General features: G+C 42.1%; 1 long non-coding RNA gene across 1 annotated transcript in view; it reads right to left on the reverse strand.

Moving 5' to 3' along the window:
• Positions 1-17718, reverse strand: part of LOC140695130 (uncharacterized) — a 35490-nt gene continuing 17772 nt past the window's right edge. Inside the window, exon 2 of the long non-coding RNA XR_012070831.1 lies at positions 1-330. This is a non-coding gene — a long non-coding RNA (uncharacterized lncRNA). The remainder of the gene's footprint in view (positions 331-17718) is intronic.

Below are 17718 nucleotides of genomic sequence, written 5' to 3' on the forward strand. Positions count from 1 at the left end.
TGAGCTTCAATAAAATATTTCATTTGGTTGCTTGTTTACTTAGACGCGAAGTTAGGGATTACAGGAGAACTCAGTTTGCACAAAGCAGTCAGTTGTCATATAAGCCCTGCTGTATTATTAGTTAAGGTTTAGGCTATGTTGCTGTAGCAAAGGGGTCCAAAGAAGCAGTGGCCACAGCAAGACAGAAATGTATTTCTTCACACGATAGTCCAGTGGAGAGTGGAGGATCCAGATGGGCAGTTGGTTCTCTTCCGTGACATCATCCAACCCCCAAGGAGGTGGTCTTTGCTCACACGCTCAACAGTGACTCACCAGCACCACAACTGCATCCTGGCCCCAAGAAAGAAAAAGGTAGAAAGTGGAGGGCAAGTGTTTTCGTTCAGGAATGAGATGCAGATGTGTTGCACATGTCTTTTTTGTTCATATTCCAACGGTAAGGAAATCACATGGCCATATCTGGCTCGAAGGAAAACTAGATTTGTTTCTAACATTCTATGGGATGATGTCTATTACTTAAAGGAAGAAAGAAAGAACAGACATTGGAAGACAATTACCAGTCTTTTCTACACTTGAGGAAAAAAATAGTCTTGTATAGTCATTCTTACTTCAAGATTTAACTAAAATACTTATAAGGAGGAAGACACCACACAAAGCTAAACCTCAGGGGAAATGTTGCATAGTGCCAACCATTATTTTTATCTAAGGATGCAAGGGAAACACTCTCAGAGTGATTATTATTTGTCACACAGTTCGTGAGACACAGGAAAACACTGAAGTTCACCCAGAAGTGGATCTCAGACCTGCCAGCTGCAACTTGAGTTCTCCAGTGTTCTCTCTAAAACTGCCACTCCACCCTACTTCCTTTGCCTTGAGGAGGCGGGAGTTTTACTAAGCACTGTTCTATAATTGGCATCTCACGCAGCCTGCCCCAAGGCCAGAAGACCCTTATTGGCATCAAGTGAAGCTTCAGCCTTTGTATAAATAAGGATCACCATACAAAAGGAAAACAGGGAAAGTTTTGGAGTTCAGGTAGAGAACTGAAGAGCAAGCTAGGAGTTGGACAATTTCCTTTCCCTTCCTGGTTCTATTACTACCTCACTAAGAAGCTTTCCCATGGACTAACATGATCAAAATAAGATCAGGAATAATAAACTTTAAAAAAAATTAAATCCTAGGAGCATCCCATCAGTAGCCAAAGATAAATTCAGGTAGCAACAGCTAAGATCAACAGAGATTTCATAAAGTTCTGCCCCTGTAGCAGATTTTTGGAAAAAGATTGGTATCTTGGGCTAATTAGTCTCAGTTCCCCATCACCTAATCCAATCTTTGCCCTGTTCTCTGTTCTGGGAGGCTGATCTCTACTAATTGCATCAACCAGCCTTTCTTGACCTCTGAGTCCAGTTGGGTTTGACCAAAGGGAGGCATCATCAAGAGATCAGAAAGCAAAAACAGACAAAAGTTGAGGCATTTCCTCTCCCTGGCTCCTTCTGCAGCTCAGCACCATGATTCTGGCAGGGCCAAGCTCCTACTGAGCAGCTCTATTCCACTGCTCCAACCTTCACCAGGCTCCAGTAAACCATTTCCTCTTCTCCCTTAAAGTCTATTTAAGCGTGGTAATGACTTCTCATTGTTGTTAGTCCCTTAATTGTGTGCAATGATTCCTTATTGCTTCCCTTAATCTTGCCCACACCTCCAGAAACAACCCTTTTGTTGAATTCCAGGTAAACCATGGGCTGCACGATCTGGGATTTTTTTGGGACCCGATATCATACTTACACCAGAAATAGTTCCAGAAATAGATTCACAAAATGTGTCTATGGGGTTGGGCAGCTCACATATTTAAAGTGCATATGAATACCTTCCTTGCTGGGACAGTGTTTACTCGAATTCTCACCAATTTGATAGCATAGGGTGAATTACAGGTAGAAGAGCAAGGCCCTGGGAGATGGGCTGGCTGTAGGAATTAGCTATTATGGTCACAATAGTAATTATGAGGATTGTGGATTATTATGGCTTCTTCTGACTGTCCTAAGAGAGCCTCAGCCTTCCCCACACCCAAATAAAAGGAATAAGGCTTTAAACTCCCATCTGAGTGTAAATGGACAGTCAGAAAATCTCTATGATCACCTTAAAGAAGGCCCTTATCTCATCTAGCTACAAGACCAATACACTTTGGATGAGGCCCAGAGTTGCAACGTCAGTTAAATGTGTACCACCACCAGGTCTCTAGGTCTAAGGTAAGGACACTGATTGGGAAGGAGTGAGGTGCTGAGATGGGACGGGGATCCTTGGACAGACATAGACAAAGCTGAGAATTTCAAATCAGTAGCACCCCCTGAACATTCTTCAGCGCTCTATTCTGTCTGAGGAAACAACCTCTCCAGGCAGAAAAGGCTTTCTGGAGCAGTTGTCTTGAAAAGGAATATTTAAAGGCCTCACCCACCTACTTCTCGTTGCCTCCAGGCTCAAAATGAGCTCCTAAAGTAGCCCAGAGAAACAGGTGCCAGGTCTTCTCCAGGAAGAGGGCCTACACACCCAGGGTCTTTCAGTTTTGTATCAGGAGATGTCTGGGGAGCATATGTGGCAGTGGATTCTAAGGGTGTTAAACCAAGTGTAAGACTGAATCAGATTAGATTTATTGATGCTGATGCGCTCACCTAAGACTCCGCATTTAATATGTTAGCTTGAAGATTTGGATTAAAATTAACTGAAACTTAAGCTCAGCCGTAGCTACAGTCAATGAGCCTGATGTGCCAGGATGACAGCAGCAGTTTCAACCCTGGTTACGCATTAGAGTCGCCTCAGTTTTCCAAACAAAGATGCTGAAACCTCCTGCCCAGACATTTCATTGTTATTAGTCTGGGGTGTGGCCAAAGCCCTGGTATTTTAAAAAATTTCCCAAGTGATTCTTATGTTGAAAACTGCTGCTGTCATGAAAGAATCAAAAAGCTCCTGCTTATAGAAATACTGGGATGGATCTATTATGTATGTATGTATGTATGTATGTATGTATGTATGTATGTATGTATGTATATGTATTTTCCACCTCCTAAACATACCCATTAAAGCACCCACTGGCATTGCAGAACAACAGACTCAACAGCTCTTGGAGGAAACAGATGCAGCCCCCAAAAGACGACAACCTGGCATATGGCAAAGAGCCTGGGGACGGGGTGAGGCGACTGCTCTGGGTGCCCGTGACATGGGCACAAAGGATAAAGGACACATGCCTTTCCCCTGCTGCCCCCTTTGTTGCTATAGACCAGTTGACATATGATGTGAGAACTGACGCACAGGCCCATGTACATGGATAAAGGCCAAGGGGCAGGGGTGGAACAGTGGTAGACCAGAGAACTGAATTTATACTGTGTCCCATGTGAGTGAGAGTCATCCAAAATCAGCATATCGGCATCTTTGTGGCAGCCCAATCTCATGTAATCTTGGAAAAGAAATACCACATCAGACACAGAAAATGATGCACCAGCCAAGCCACACTCCTGCACTGGAGTTCCTCGGGGCTTCTGCTGAAGCCCACGTGTGAGGTAAGGGTTAGAGAGCATCCAGAAGGCGAGAAATGCAGTCCAGAGTCCACATGGGTCCTGGCCTGGACTGGGGACACTCCCACAGGATGGTGCTAGTGGCCTCAGCTGGTCTCAGGCAGCAGGAGCAGGCAGGATTTGAAAACTTCCAAAAAGACCTTCCAAAGCACAGGAGCCTCTGAGGCACAAGCCCGAGTGGGAGGTCCACTTGTCCAGGTCCAGGGGTGGTTCTGGTGCTGGGACTCCCCTTCCAACCATGATAAAGCTCCTGGAACCAGCCCAGCTTCCTGTGGTAAGTGCCTTCCTATGGTAATCAACTAGAAAACTGCATGAATTATGAAGTAACCATTTTATATTAAAGAATCAGTACAGGATTGCGGGTCCTCTTTGAGAGAAGGGACACAAATGAAGTAACACCCACGATTATCCCGGCTTTCTAGACTAGAGTTTGAGGAGACTGACATGCTCAGTATAAATAGGGCAGAGTATCGGAGATGAGGGAGTTACACAGAGAAACTTGCACAGGGGTCCCCTGAGTCAGTTGCTGCATACTTAGCTGTACGTGCATAGGAGAAAATGCCTCAAAGTCAGGCAGAAAACAACCAGGAAACTCTAAGATGAACAATTCCAGAGCTCACAAAAGGCAGGGAAACATTTGTGTTCCACCCAGCCAGAGTGGAGAGTCCTTGCTGAACTTCAGGGCATTTAATCAAAAACCCCAAAAAAGAAACTTCTTAGTTTCGGGCTGGACCAACCCTAGAAGAAAAAGCTACTTTAGATCTGGCCCACTGAAGTCCAAAAACAAGACTCAGATGCTCCAAGCTGATGTGACAAGTCAGTTAGCTGTCTGCTAGAACAAAGTCACAGCCCTGTGTTAAGTCTGGATCCTCCCAGAAGCAGACGCCAAACGCCAAGAGGAGATTAAATGTGCAAGGGTTTTATTAGGGAAAATGCTTGTGGGAGAGGAAACAGGCAGGGAGCCAGGGAAAAATGGGAGAGTCATCAGATCTCAATGTAAATTTGACCTCAAGTGAAGGAGAGAGGGAAAGAAGGTTGGGTGGGAGCATTCTAGACTGCCCCGCAGTCAGTGAAAGAGTTGATAAAGCTGTTGGGAGCCCTTGAGCCCTAAGACTGCCATTGGAGATTTCTACGTCTCCCTACCTCACTCAGTGAGGACAGCCCAGAAGAGGCATGCTCTCCTCTGGTGATGGCTTTTAAGCATAGCATCTTGGGCCCAGCAGGCCAGCTGGGTACATTTTCATGGCTTCCATAGACCACGGTGCAGATCTGCTTTGCCATATAGGAGCAGTGCCTTTGTCGCTCCTTATGGGCCTCTCTTGCTGAGGGGAAACGCAGTAAAAGGAGGTTAGTAGGATGCACCACAGTTCCTGGTATGGTAGTTGATCTCAAGGCCACAACTGGAACTCATTCCTTCCCATTCCTTCCCTCCTCCACTATTGATTCTGAATTCCCTTCATCCTCAGCAGGTCTAGTGGCTTATCTGATGGTAGGAACCAGACCTTATTCCTGTGGGGTCTGATTACTTGATAGTCCCACCTTTCTCAGTCTAGCATGGGTGCAAATGTCCACTCATAGTTACACAGGACAAGGAAGTACCTAAAAGTGCCCAAGTGGATCATGACAGTGTCCCCATTGTGTAAAAGCATCTTACCTCTTCCTGCTGGCTAGGGTCAATTACCACTGCCAGAATGGTACTCCTCTATTTGCCAGCTAGTACCTGAGCTCAATGAGTCCAGAGTGCCCTGGGGCAGCCGTAACTTATAGTTCAGTGGTACACTTGCTGTGTCCTCTAGGAAGAGTGCACCCCTTAGGGCACTGGGACCTCCAACCACACAGAGCCCAGAATTGCAGAGATAAGAAATACAAATTTCCTGGTGAGTCATAGGAAGGAATAGTACGTAGGGCCATTCCTTTCTTTATTTGTTGTCTTCCAGGCTTGTTCCCTTCCAAATGGGGAAATGGCATATTAGAGGTCTCTGATTTAATACATCCATTGCCCTCCAAAGGATAGGACCTCATCCTTTCAGTGTTTCCTTCAAGCTGGCAACTGAATTGCACCTTTAGAAGGCCTCTCCAACACTCTTTAAGGTCAGCTGCCTCTAGACGGTATGGTATGTGCTACAACCAGTGAAGTCAGAGGCCTTCTCCCATAATCTTGTTACTGTAAAGTGGGTCCCCAAGTCAGATACTATGCTGTGTGGGATTCCATGTCGATGGAGCAAGCATTAGCAAAGCCCACAGATAATGGCACTGGCCAAGGCTCGGTGGGCAACAAAGGCAAATTTACACCTCAAATAGATTACCTATCCTAGTGAGAAGACACACTAGCCTTTCCAAAATAACTAATCGTTCACGACTGCAACCGGTGCTACCTGGTCAAGTCTGCAATAGGTCTACAATCATTCCCTAGGATTCACCTGGCTTCCACAGGAGCCAGATTGGAATTAAGTGAAAGTATGATAGGAACCAGCATCCTTGCATATTACAGATCTTTAATAGTGGCATTGATCTCTGCTATCTTCCCTGTTTCTGATTTGCTATCTAGCTGGGGGAGGGAGGTTTGGATTTAGAGGCTCCCATTTGGTTTTTCCCTCTATGATGCTCTTTACTCTACAGGCAAGGGACTCAATATTAGAGTTACTCCAGCTACTAAGTATACTGATTCCGATTGTGCACTCAGACACCATGAACCAGACTTTAGCCAGGACTCCATTTATTACCATGGCCCCACTCTAACAGGGCCCATGACGGCACTTTGGGACTCTGGTGTCATGTCAGCTCAGATCTGTGTGCAGTATGCTTCAAAAGAGGTTATCCCCCTTTTCCCAGGGTAAAGTCACCCAAGTAAATGATTTCAGGTCTCTTTCTGGAAGGATGGGAGGCATCACCTCTGTAGACACCAGCCAACATCATGACTGGCCCTTCCTCCTATGGAGTAGTCACTTCTTCAGTCAGTGTGTTTCAGATCTAAAAACTGGCTTGAGTCTGGGACCAGAACAAGGAATTGTGGCTTTTTTTGGGGGGTGGCCACGTGGTCTTCAGTTCTTTTTGTTATCGCTGTTGTGGTTGCTGTTTTCATTTTAATAGATGCTGAGTAGCAGCCTTACTGGCCACCTGTATATTTTGACCCTGGAGACATCTTGCTCTAATAACTACCTCCATAACTCCTGGTGGGTCAAGCCCCCTCATCTACAAACAAAAAGTAAGTATATCCGTATGGAGACTCAGCTGGAGTCATCAGGAGTAAGGTTTTCAGAAGAGCTCTCTTGGGAAGGGTTGAAAGGGCAAGTGGAACTCAGAAGGGTGGTTGCAGAGACAACTCTGACCTCCACGCATCTCCTGTGTGACCAAGCTTTGATCCAAGTTCCAGAAAAACAAACCACAAAGTCAAACAAAATTTAAGGGATAAGGACAAGAGAAAAGACCTAAAGTTAATAAAGGGCTAACATTTAAGAAGTGATTGACTAAAAATACAGAATAAAAAGAAATTTAAAAGAAAAAGGAGGTAAAATAAAATTTTAACCAAAGAAAAGAATCCTGTCAGTTTAGATTAAGAATATCATAAAATACTGGAAATTTAAAATATATGAATGATAAAATTCTTAAAGACAAAAGGCTAGAAAAATAAAAGGATTTTACAAAATAAATAATGAAATAAACACTTCAAATAATCATTAGTAAGATGGAAGTAAAAACAGACTTAAGGATACAAGAATTTTAGCCTATAATGGAAGAGTCTGAAAAGGAATATACATATGTGAAACACTTCGCTGTACACCTGAAACCAGCACAGTATTGTAAATCAACTACACTCCAAATTAAAAAAGAATACAAGAATTTTAAAAATTTAAACATTTTAACAGTAGAAATAAAGAATATATAAACATAAAGGAAAACAAGGCAGAAGCAGGAAGACAAAGATTAAAGAGATAGATATTAAGTTAAATAGGATAGACGGAGGGAAGGGAACAACCCATGTAAACAAACTACCACAAAACCTCCAGGGGCAATACAGTTTTCCCTAGTTGCCTTGATGGCAAGAAATCTATTATCTTCCTAATAAAGCTCCCTTCTAGAGGGCACCTCCCAGACCATGCCCCACTCCCAAAGAATACAGGAACTTTTCTGGCATTTACCCAAAGGGTAACCTTGTTTTAAAAACTCTTTCAAAAGACTATGTCTCTCTCCAGTCAGCTTTTCCTGAAAATTCACAGTGATGGAAAGTAGGAGGGGAGGCCACAGCTCGGATGGAGAGAGAACAGAGGTCCACCCCTGGCATTGCTTTTGCTGTCATGTGAGGCTGCTATTAAAAATCAGTCCTTGTGTATATACCGTCCATTCACCCATGATGTCTTATTTAGCCAGGTCCTCACGCAGGCCACTCTGGTTCTTTGAGAGTGGAGGAGCTCAGCCAGGCCCCATGCTGGGGATCCCAGAACTGTAACTCTTAGGGTCGGCTCTTCCAGCTCCCACACAATGTACCATCAAGTGCCCCAGAAGCACTGGGTCCTGTGTTGTCAGAGACTCCAGGGAGCTATCCCTCAAGTCTTCTAAAGGAGCCCACCCTGACTGATTCCAAAATGCCACATTTATCCTTCCAGTGGGCGACCTTTGTGACCTGGTTGATGTTCTGGCACTTCTCTCTCTGGAGAAGAGGAAACTAAATCATAAATTGAATCCATATTCAGGTGTCTTGACAGAATATCCATTCCTCTAACATGACGGAATATATTCTAAGATATTGAAACACACAACACAAAACAGATAAATCCTTAATAGAAGACTATAAGAAGTCTTACCATAAGAATATAAGTCCTTAATATAATATAAAAACAGAATAGAAAGAGAAAAACTAAAACAAAATGAACAAAACCCAGCTATAAGCAGGTCAAGAGTCCCATCACTTCTGGAATCCCTGCTTTACTACTTCTCCCTATTTTGGGTTCTTCATGCCCAGGATGGAAGAGCCAGAAGCAGAAAGTTATTTTCCCCTGGAGCCATGTTGAAGGCCATGGTCATGTCAAAATGAGTCATTGCTCTTTAGAACCAGGAGTCCCTGTAACTAGAGTTGTGGGGCCGCCGTCCTGCCCGCACACAACTCAGCACAATTAGGCTGGCATATCCACATCATAGAATCGAAAACCAGGTAATAAGCCACTGTTGGAGTTACTTGCTGAGATGGCCATAATCACAAACCAGTGGAAAACCAGTATTTTGTACCGTGCCTCACAAGGAGGTGCTATTTCCCACTGATTGCGTCTGGACATGCTGAGATTTTTGAAAAGAGCACTAATGGGTTCTTACTCATCTAAGTAAAGAGTGATAGACTTTTTTGTACTTCCAATATATATTTGAAGAAGAATAAAATGAGCTTTCTTCCTCAATGATTAAGTGTGCAGAGTTTGCTGGCAATGGTGGTGTTTTACTTGCCAATTTACACATCTGTAAGAGGCACAGGAAGAACTGATTTGAGGATAGCCTATTTTTCTTTTATAATTTTTTTATGTTAAAAGAAATATACTCACATTGTGGACAATTAGAAAACAGAACAGGAAAAAAGTGCCCATAATACTAACATACACCACTATGAACACTTCGGGGTATTTCCTTCCAATTGTGTTCCTATCTATCCACTGAAATAAAACAAAACAAAACAAAAAACAGGAACACATAGTATATACAAAATATAGAAAATACAGGGTCCTTTTTTATTTAATTCAAATCATATCATGAGCATTTCCTCATATTACTATTTTCACAAGGATTATTTTATTTTTAATATGTGTATAATAGAATTTTTGTGTACAAAACCAGCCTCTCACCATTGTACATTTAGATTATTTCTAAAAGTTTGCAATTACAAAAAAAAAAACAAAACCAAAGGAGGGTTAAATCAGATATATACTAGTTCCAAAATTATATCGCTTTCTTAGGAATGATACTCAGGAATAGAATTACAAGAATTATATAGAATTATAATGTGACCAATTTTTATGTTTCTAAATAAATGTCACTAAATTGCCTTCCAGGTAGGGGTGGAATTCAAAACACTCAACACCTAGTATGGATACAGGACAATCAAAACAGACTACTGCTGTCAATAACCTGTACAAGAGCCTTGGGGCACACCAGCAGAACAGCAGCCTGCTTATGCTAATTTACAAATTATGCTGATTTGGGCCACCAAATAATACCCTTAACAGCATTATTACCATTTATATATTTTTAAAAATCTAATCAAAAAGATATCCTTTTACTCTTTTTGTCACTACTATTTTAATGTTTAATGTTCTACCTTATTAGTAAGGTTGAAGTTTTTTTTCATATCCATTGGATTTTTCAGAACTTCACTCTTTATTCCATTCTTTGCACATTTATTTATTGGCATCCTAATGTTTTAGTTATATATCAGAGAAGCCATATTGCACAGTAGTTAAGACAGCAGGCTCTGAAGTTAGGTGGGGAGGGGTTTCAGTTCTTAAACTATGGCTTTCCAGCTAAGTGACATTGGGCTAGTGTCTCAGCTCAGACTGCTACAACAAAACACCACAGACTGAGTGGCTTAAACAACAGAAATTTACTTCTTACAATTCTGGAGGCTAGAATTTGAGAAGATACCAAAACCATGTAGGCTTGAAAAAATGATTTTTATCCCCTAATGCACATTTCCAGTTCAACATCACAAACTGATCACACACATTATATCTTCTTGTTCTTCAAACATACACACACAAGAATAAGAAAAGGCCAGAGTGGTGAAAATTTTTGGAACACTTCAGAAAGCTGAGGAAGCGAAAAACAAAGCTTGCAGAGGAGAACAGTAATGAGAAGCAAGGGAACCCCCCTCCACAGAACCCCAGAAAGGCTTAGAATCTGGAGGTATCTGCTTCCAGAGAAAGGGCACCGATGATGTGAGAATAAAATCAGGGGGCTTGGTTCATCTTTCCACATGTCTTTCTGTTCACTCTTTGTGGCCCAAAGACTTCACATCTCTGGTCCCACTCGATCTCCACACATACACATAAAGAACTGGAGGTTCATTCTTTGGAAGAATTGAACTGAAGTGGCTCTGACCTTGAGACACGGCACCCGGCAGAAGGCGAGGGAAAGCCACAGGAAGACTTGACACTTCCAAACTGACTTCCAGACGTTCCTCAAATTATAGCACATGGCAACTTCTTCCTTCCAGTTACACAGTCCGCAAATCTGTGATTCCTCTTTGGCATCTTTTTCTTTTAAACTTGGCACCCAGTTTATCAGGAAATCTTGTTGATTCTACTTTTAAAATAAATCCGGAATCCAACTGCTTTTCACCACCTTTATGGCTGCTCCCCTGGGGCAGGCCACCATCTCTCTCTCTATTGGATTCCTGGAATAACCTCCTAAGTCGTCTCCTCACCTCTAATGTTGCTGCCTATAACTGTGCTCAACACAAGTGTCAGAGTGATTCTTCCAAATCTGAAGTCAGATCCTGTTAATCTTCTACTTCAAAACTTACAACAGCAGCACCCACTGTACTCAGTAAAAGCTTCCCATAACCCACAGGCCTTCCTTTGATCTCTCTGATCTCCCCTCCTCTTATTTCCTCCTCAGTCACTCTCCTGCTGCTATACTGATCTCCTTGCTATTCCTCTAACCTGACAGATCTGCCTCCACCTCAGGGCATTTGCACTGGGTTCCTTGCAACTAGACTACTTCAGCCTTATCCCAGATATTCTGTGATAAATATATGCAAATACTACACCTTTTTATATAAGGGACTTGAGCATCCATGGATTTTGGTATCCACAGAGGATCCCAGAACCAATCCCCTGCAGATACCTAGGGATGACTGTACTGTGTGATCGGCATAATCTAATTGGAAAACAATAGCGAGAACAAAAAGTCAAGACTCCCACCAACGTACTTTGTTGTGAATTTCAGAGCATCTAAAAAGGACAATCTTAAAAAGCCTCCAGAGAGAAAAACTCAACCATGAATCAGAATGGCATCAGACTTATCACAACATTGTGAGTTCCCTCAACATTCTTAGTGGAAATTTTCAACCTAGAATTCTATACCCAGCCAAAATATCGATCAAGTAGGAGAGCAAACTAAGTATCTAAAATTTTTAGATATGCAAAAACTTAGAAAACTTACCTCTTATGCACTGTTTTAGGAAGTCAGTGAAAAGATGTGTTTCCCTACACACTGAAGAAAGATGAGGACATGGCTCAGTAAATGGTGGTTCTAGCATCCCTAGGGGTGAGGGCTACGGAGCAGACCTAGAGAGAAACCTGTCCAGGAGGGCAGAGGGCTGCATCATCTCCAGGCTGAAGAGACGTGTGGGAGTGACAGTGGGATGATATGAGGTGTTTTACTTCTTGGCAAACATTTTTGCCAGAAGTTTGACTGATCATTGGATCCTTTTAAGAAAATTGCAATGTATGAATGGAAATAAATGGATACAAACAAATGAAAAAACAAGGCAATTATTAACTCCAGGAAGAAGGGAAAAAATGATCCAAGAACAGAAATATATTCATGGCTACACTGATGATTTATGCATATCAATCATTACTGATTGGAATTAAACTGTGGCATAACCATAGTAGGAGGATGGGAAGAAAGAGAGTGAAAGATGATATTGTAGAAGACAGCTTAACTGTTAATTCCATGTAATAGAATGGCAAGAGACACTCTAAAACTGACAATCAAAAATAGCGGTCTACGCATGGTATTTAGAAATACAGAAGCACAGCCAAGAAGAAAACGTTAAAGCAGGTTCAGGGATGGGTGGAGAGGGGTGTGACAGGAGATTGCTGCTTTTTATTAGAAGCTTTTCAGCATTGTTTGATTTTTTAAATTACTTTGTTTTTTAAAAACATTACTTTGATAAAAATATAAATTAATTTCAAAAGTAAGTAAGTATGTAAATGCATACAAATGATGCATGCTCATTAAAAAAATGCATAAAATAGCAAAAAAGGGGGTGGGGAAATCAACCATAGTTTCAAAACCCAAAACCATCACTGGAAGACCATTGTATTTACTTTATCTTTTATTAAAAAAAGAGCATTGTAACTACATTTTTATGCATTTAAATCCTGCCCTTTTTTAAACTTTATATCATTCCAAAGCAATTTTTATCAACCATTTTAGTAGCTGCATAACATTCCTCTGATCTGCATCCCTACTGACTCCTGGTACTCACTTAGATGGCAAAGACATCTCCAAAAAAGAGATGACTGAGGGAGTAGAGGGCTCCTTTTAAAAAACTAAAATCTTGCATCAGGGAAAAGCTCTTATGAAAACTCAATCCAAACTAGTTCAAGCAAAAAGGGAACCTTATTGGCTCATGGAATTGGAAAGTGCGGGGTATCACTCCAGGCAGTACTAGGTCCAGGACTCAAACAACATCACCAGGTCTGGCTTTCTCTTTCCTCCATCCTCAGCCGCATCTGCTCTCTTAGTCAGCCCTTAGGTAGTTCTTCCTCGTGGTTGCAAGGTGGCAGCAGCAGTTTCAGCCTTACCTCTTCCCAGGAGGGCCTCTTTCCCTGGGATCCAGGCACGGAGATGTTTAGTGGTTGGATTCATGATGCTTTGTGGACTTGCCACATGGTACAAGGAATACGGTGGGAAGCTCAGGGTTGTCCCCAGGATGGTGGGCAGTTGGAGAAACACTCCAACATACTATGGCTGATTTATATTGTCTTCTTCATACTTGCCTTTATTGTACTTTTACAATTAAACAAACCAAAACAGGAGAAGAGAACATGACAGGGCAGGTTGGTAACACTATGAATTCGTGGTGGCCAGCCTCTGCTAGACCCTCGGTCCTAGCATTTCTCCGTCTTGCTTTGTCACTATCTACCACAATTATGTTCACACATTCTCCACTCTCCTCACTTATAACCCTCCTCCTCCCCATTGTCTCCTATTTCACAGAGAAAAGAGAAGTGATCAGCTGGGAATCACTTCAACTTTCCATATCAGCCTGACTTATCTGTGTCTTCACCCATCTTTTCCTCTCCCGCCAGACACAGCAAACAACATGTGCTTCTGATCTAAAGTCAGTTCATCCACTGATGCTCTGAATCTTGTTTTCTCATATTTTCTTGGAACTCTTGTGCTATTAATTTCATTCTTTCTCACTTTCACTCTAATTTCTCCTCTTCTGCTCAAATCGTTTTTCTTCTCACTTAAACAGGCTCAAGTTTGCACTTTTTAAAAAGAGAGATATTCCCTTGGCTTCCTGTGCCCCTCCACTTATTACTTTATCTCCTCTACCTTATAGTGAAACTTCTTTAAAAAGTATGCTCTCTCTATTTTCTCACCTGTTACTCACTCTTCAGATGACCCCAGTTGACATTCCACACTCATCATCTCCTGAAACTGCCCCCTCTCCAGGCACGATTATGTCCTTAGCGCTGAGTCTAAAGTTCTGACCTCACTTGGCCCCTCTGCAGCAGTCGTCGCAGTTGGCCGCTCACTTCGCTTTGACCTCTAGGGCCCATCTCTACTTCGTTGCTTCCCCTCTGGCCCATCTTTTCAGATACCTTTGCTCAACCTTCTCTTCTACCTGCATATGAAATATAGGACTTCCTCAAGGCTTGGTCTTGGGCCCTTGGGCTCTCTGACTCTTGCTCTCTCTCCCAGAGTGATGTCACCGTGCCCCATAGGTCCGAATATTCCACATCTGCAGACAAACCCTACATTTGCGGCCGGTTTCTGGAATCTTGACCCATTTACCTACCTGTTCCTTACCATCTTCGCTGTCTCACAAGCTCCTCAGCCTGTACTGGACTCATTCTTTCTTCCCACCCCTCGCCTCCACATCTGCTTCTCTCCCAGGGCCTCCTGTCTTGGGAAATGACATCACCACTACCACCGCTAGTTGCTCATGTCAGTAAAATTGGGAGTTAGCCATGTTTCCTTTCTCTTCCGCAATTCTCACATCCAATCAATCACCAAACTTGGGGAGTTACCCATGTTTCCCCTTCTTCTGCACTCCTTATGTCCAATCAATTGCCAAGTTTTATTGGCTTGGCCTCCAAAACATCTCTCTCATTTTCTCTCTATGCCCTCCCCGGCCTAGCTCACATCACCCCTGACCTGGAGAACTGCAAAACCTCTTAACTGCTCTCCTGGCATGTGATCACTTGTCTGAGGCCTGCTGTATCCACTGGACTGTTTAGTCCATAAAGGCAAAGATAAGGACTGTCTTATTCACTGCTTTATTTACAATTCCTATTTTACTGCTCAGCATCGTATATGCCTAATAAATCTTCTATAAAATTAATGAAGGAATATAAGATTCTTGAATTCTAATCAACTACTACATCACTTCAAGCACATACATCTTTCGCTCAGTCCAAAATCCAAATGCAAGAAAAACATCTTCCCAGTTGTGACAGAAACAGGTGTCACAAATTCTGGTCCTCCGCTTTTTAGCAGCCACGTGAAGACATCTTCAGGACCTGGAGACAGAGGAGGGGAGGGGAGACCATGTGACTCGCCCCCCTCACACAGCTGGTTGGGAGGAGTGGTAACTAGAACTCCAAGCTTGGCTCCCATTCAGGTCCCTTTTTTCCACATTGCCACAGGCAGGACCATTCACACAGCATCATACATAAGATTAATTTCACTGTCCTAATAACTTTCCTTATCTAGCTTCCCCTGGGAACCCTAGGTTTTTCAGTAGGTTATAACCATAGTTTATGAGGAGCAGCAGATTATAAAGTGGTGGGACTGGGAATAGAAGCTAGCACTCTGAGGAGTAAGAAATTACAGAGTCATCAAATATTATGCTCACAGACATTCTGGAACAAATTAAACTAGATGCAAACAGTCTAATGCCTTCATAATTCATTCAGAAAGTGTTTATTGAGTTCCTACTGAATGCCAGGCATTGTTTACTTGCTAGGGACATAGCATCTTCTTGAGGGCAGTACAAAGTCTCTGCCCTCAAGAAGATGACATCCTAGTCAGGGGAGATAGTCAACAAGCAAACAAATCAACAATATTGGGTAGAATTAAATGTTTCAAAAAAATAGGAAGTCAGTAAAGGAGGAGAGTGATGGAAGTGGGGCAGTGGCCATTTTAGACAGAACAGCTAGAGAAGACCTCTCTGAAGAAGTGACGTTTGAACAAGTGAGAGAGCAGCAAACCATGCAGGGATCTGGGAGGAAAGCATTCCAGCAGAAGGAGCACTAAGGGCCCGGAGGCAGGTGTGCCCTCACTGGGTTTGAGAAACAGCAAAGAATGCAGCTGGAGTGGAGTGAGAAGCGATGGGAGATGGAGCAGAGGGCTGCCAGGGTGGGATCATCCAGGGCAAGGTTAGGATTTAGATTTTCTTCTCTTTGTGATGGAAAGCCAGGGCAAGGTTGTGAGCAGGGGAAGGATATAATCAGATTCCGCTTTGAAAGGATCACTCTGCTGCTAATGGAGATCAGTTAGGAGACTGTCTCAGGGCAACACATGATGGTATTGGACTAAGATAGTATCAGTTGAAAGTGTTGAGAAGTGGTTGGAATTTGGTTGTATTCTGAAAGTAGAGTTAAAAGGATCTGCTAATGGAGGACATGTGGCCTATGAGAGAAAGAGAGAAGCCAAGACTGACTCCAAAGCTGGGGCCTGAGAAACAGGATAAATGGAAGTGCCATTTATTGACATCCAGAATTCTTGGCAAGGATTATGCATTTGGAGGAAACTCAAGAGTTGTGTTTAAATCAGTGATTTTGATATGCCTATTAGATACGCAAATGGAGATAATGATTAGGTTGTCTGGAACGGAGGGGAGACACTAGGATTATACATATAAATCTGGGAGTTTTCAACAGCTGGCATCTTGTATGGCTTTAGCCATGTAACTGGGTGAAATAATCTAGGGAAGATGTACCCGTGGGGAGGAGGTTATCAGTGGGGTTAAAGGTGCTGACGGGTTAAAAGAGTTGAGGACGTGGATTTAGCTCCAGCACATAGCTTCTGAGCATAACACCATAACTAACTTCAGAAGTTAAAGGAGTTCAGTTCTTGATGAAGCTTAGAAATCAACCCCTAATTCTAAATGTGAGAAAACCAAGACCGAGATGAAGCGATTTGTCTAAGTAACAGAAAATAATTAGTTATAACCAGATCTCCTTTTCCTGTGCTTTTCTTAATATATCAGTCACTTCTCTGCCTTCCAGATATTCAAAATGATTACCCTGACTGTCCACGGCCAAGTCAATAAAGATTTGGCTATATTCTGTCTGCTTTGCTTAAGGAAGCTGAAAATAGAAGATTTCCTCACAGCAATAGTTAAGGGGTGGGGAAAAAAGAAGCTTTTTCATTCTTGCCTAAACAGAATGTATTTAAGTAGAGTAGCTTATTCTATGGAAATAATCAATAATTACAAATTATTGTTTAAAGAAAAAAGTTGCAAATTTGATGAACAATTTTAAACAGTTCTGCTCTTTCCTCTATGTTTCACTCTACTTTCATAAAAGTTACATCCACTAGCATGGAATCAGTTTCAAAAATATAATTACTAAGGACAAGAATAATTGTGAAAAATGAGAAGGTAGGGGAAAACGAAATTATTGCATATAATTTAAATATTCAAATCCAAATAAAATCTGTCTTCAAGATAAAATCAAAGGTCTATGATTTCGTGTGCTTTCTGGCTATGACTCTGTAACCAGTATTCCAACTATTATCCAGTGGCTTTATAACTCCTAAGGCTGACTGCTGATTTATACTGCAGGTTATTAAAGCTTTTGGCTTTAGATAGTTAGGTTCATCTTACCCTGTCCCTTTTATTTTCAGCATAACATAAATTTACCATTGCTTCAAACATTCCATTTCTTTCTGGGACTCAGGTTAGGTTTTCTAATCGTTCAGCTAGGCTTGGGTTAGCAAGAATTAAAATTTTCAGAACTGTATCGAGGTCAGAATGTACCTACAAACTGGGAAGCCTCCACTTTACTTGATGTACTTAGTCTGCAATGCTGTTTGAAAGGTGCAGTTACATCCAATCTTACAAAAGAGACATTCAGATACTTTTGCCCTGCCATGAACAGTTTGCATTAGACAAATATGTTGTATTTTTGAAAAATGTTCTTTGTCTTAGAAGCCTTTCTACCTAATCTTTTAATTTCCTTTACCATTTCTCTTTGCATCAGATATAGTAAATCTG

The sequence above is a fragment of the Vicugna pacos genome, chromosome 3 (assembly GCF_048564905.1).
Source record: "Vicugna pacos chromosome 3, VicPac4, whole genome shotgun sequence".
NCBI lineage: Eukaryota > Metazoa > Chordata > Mammalia > Artiodactyla > Camelidae > Vicugna > Vicugna pacos.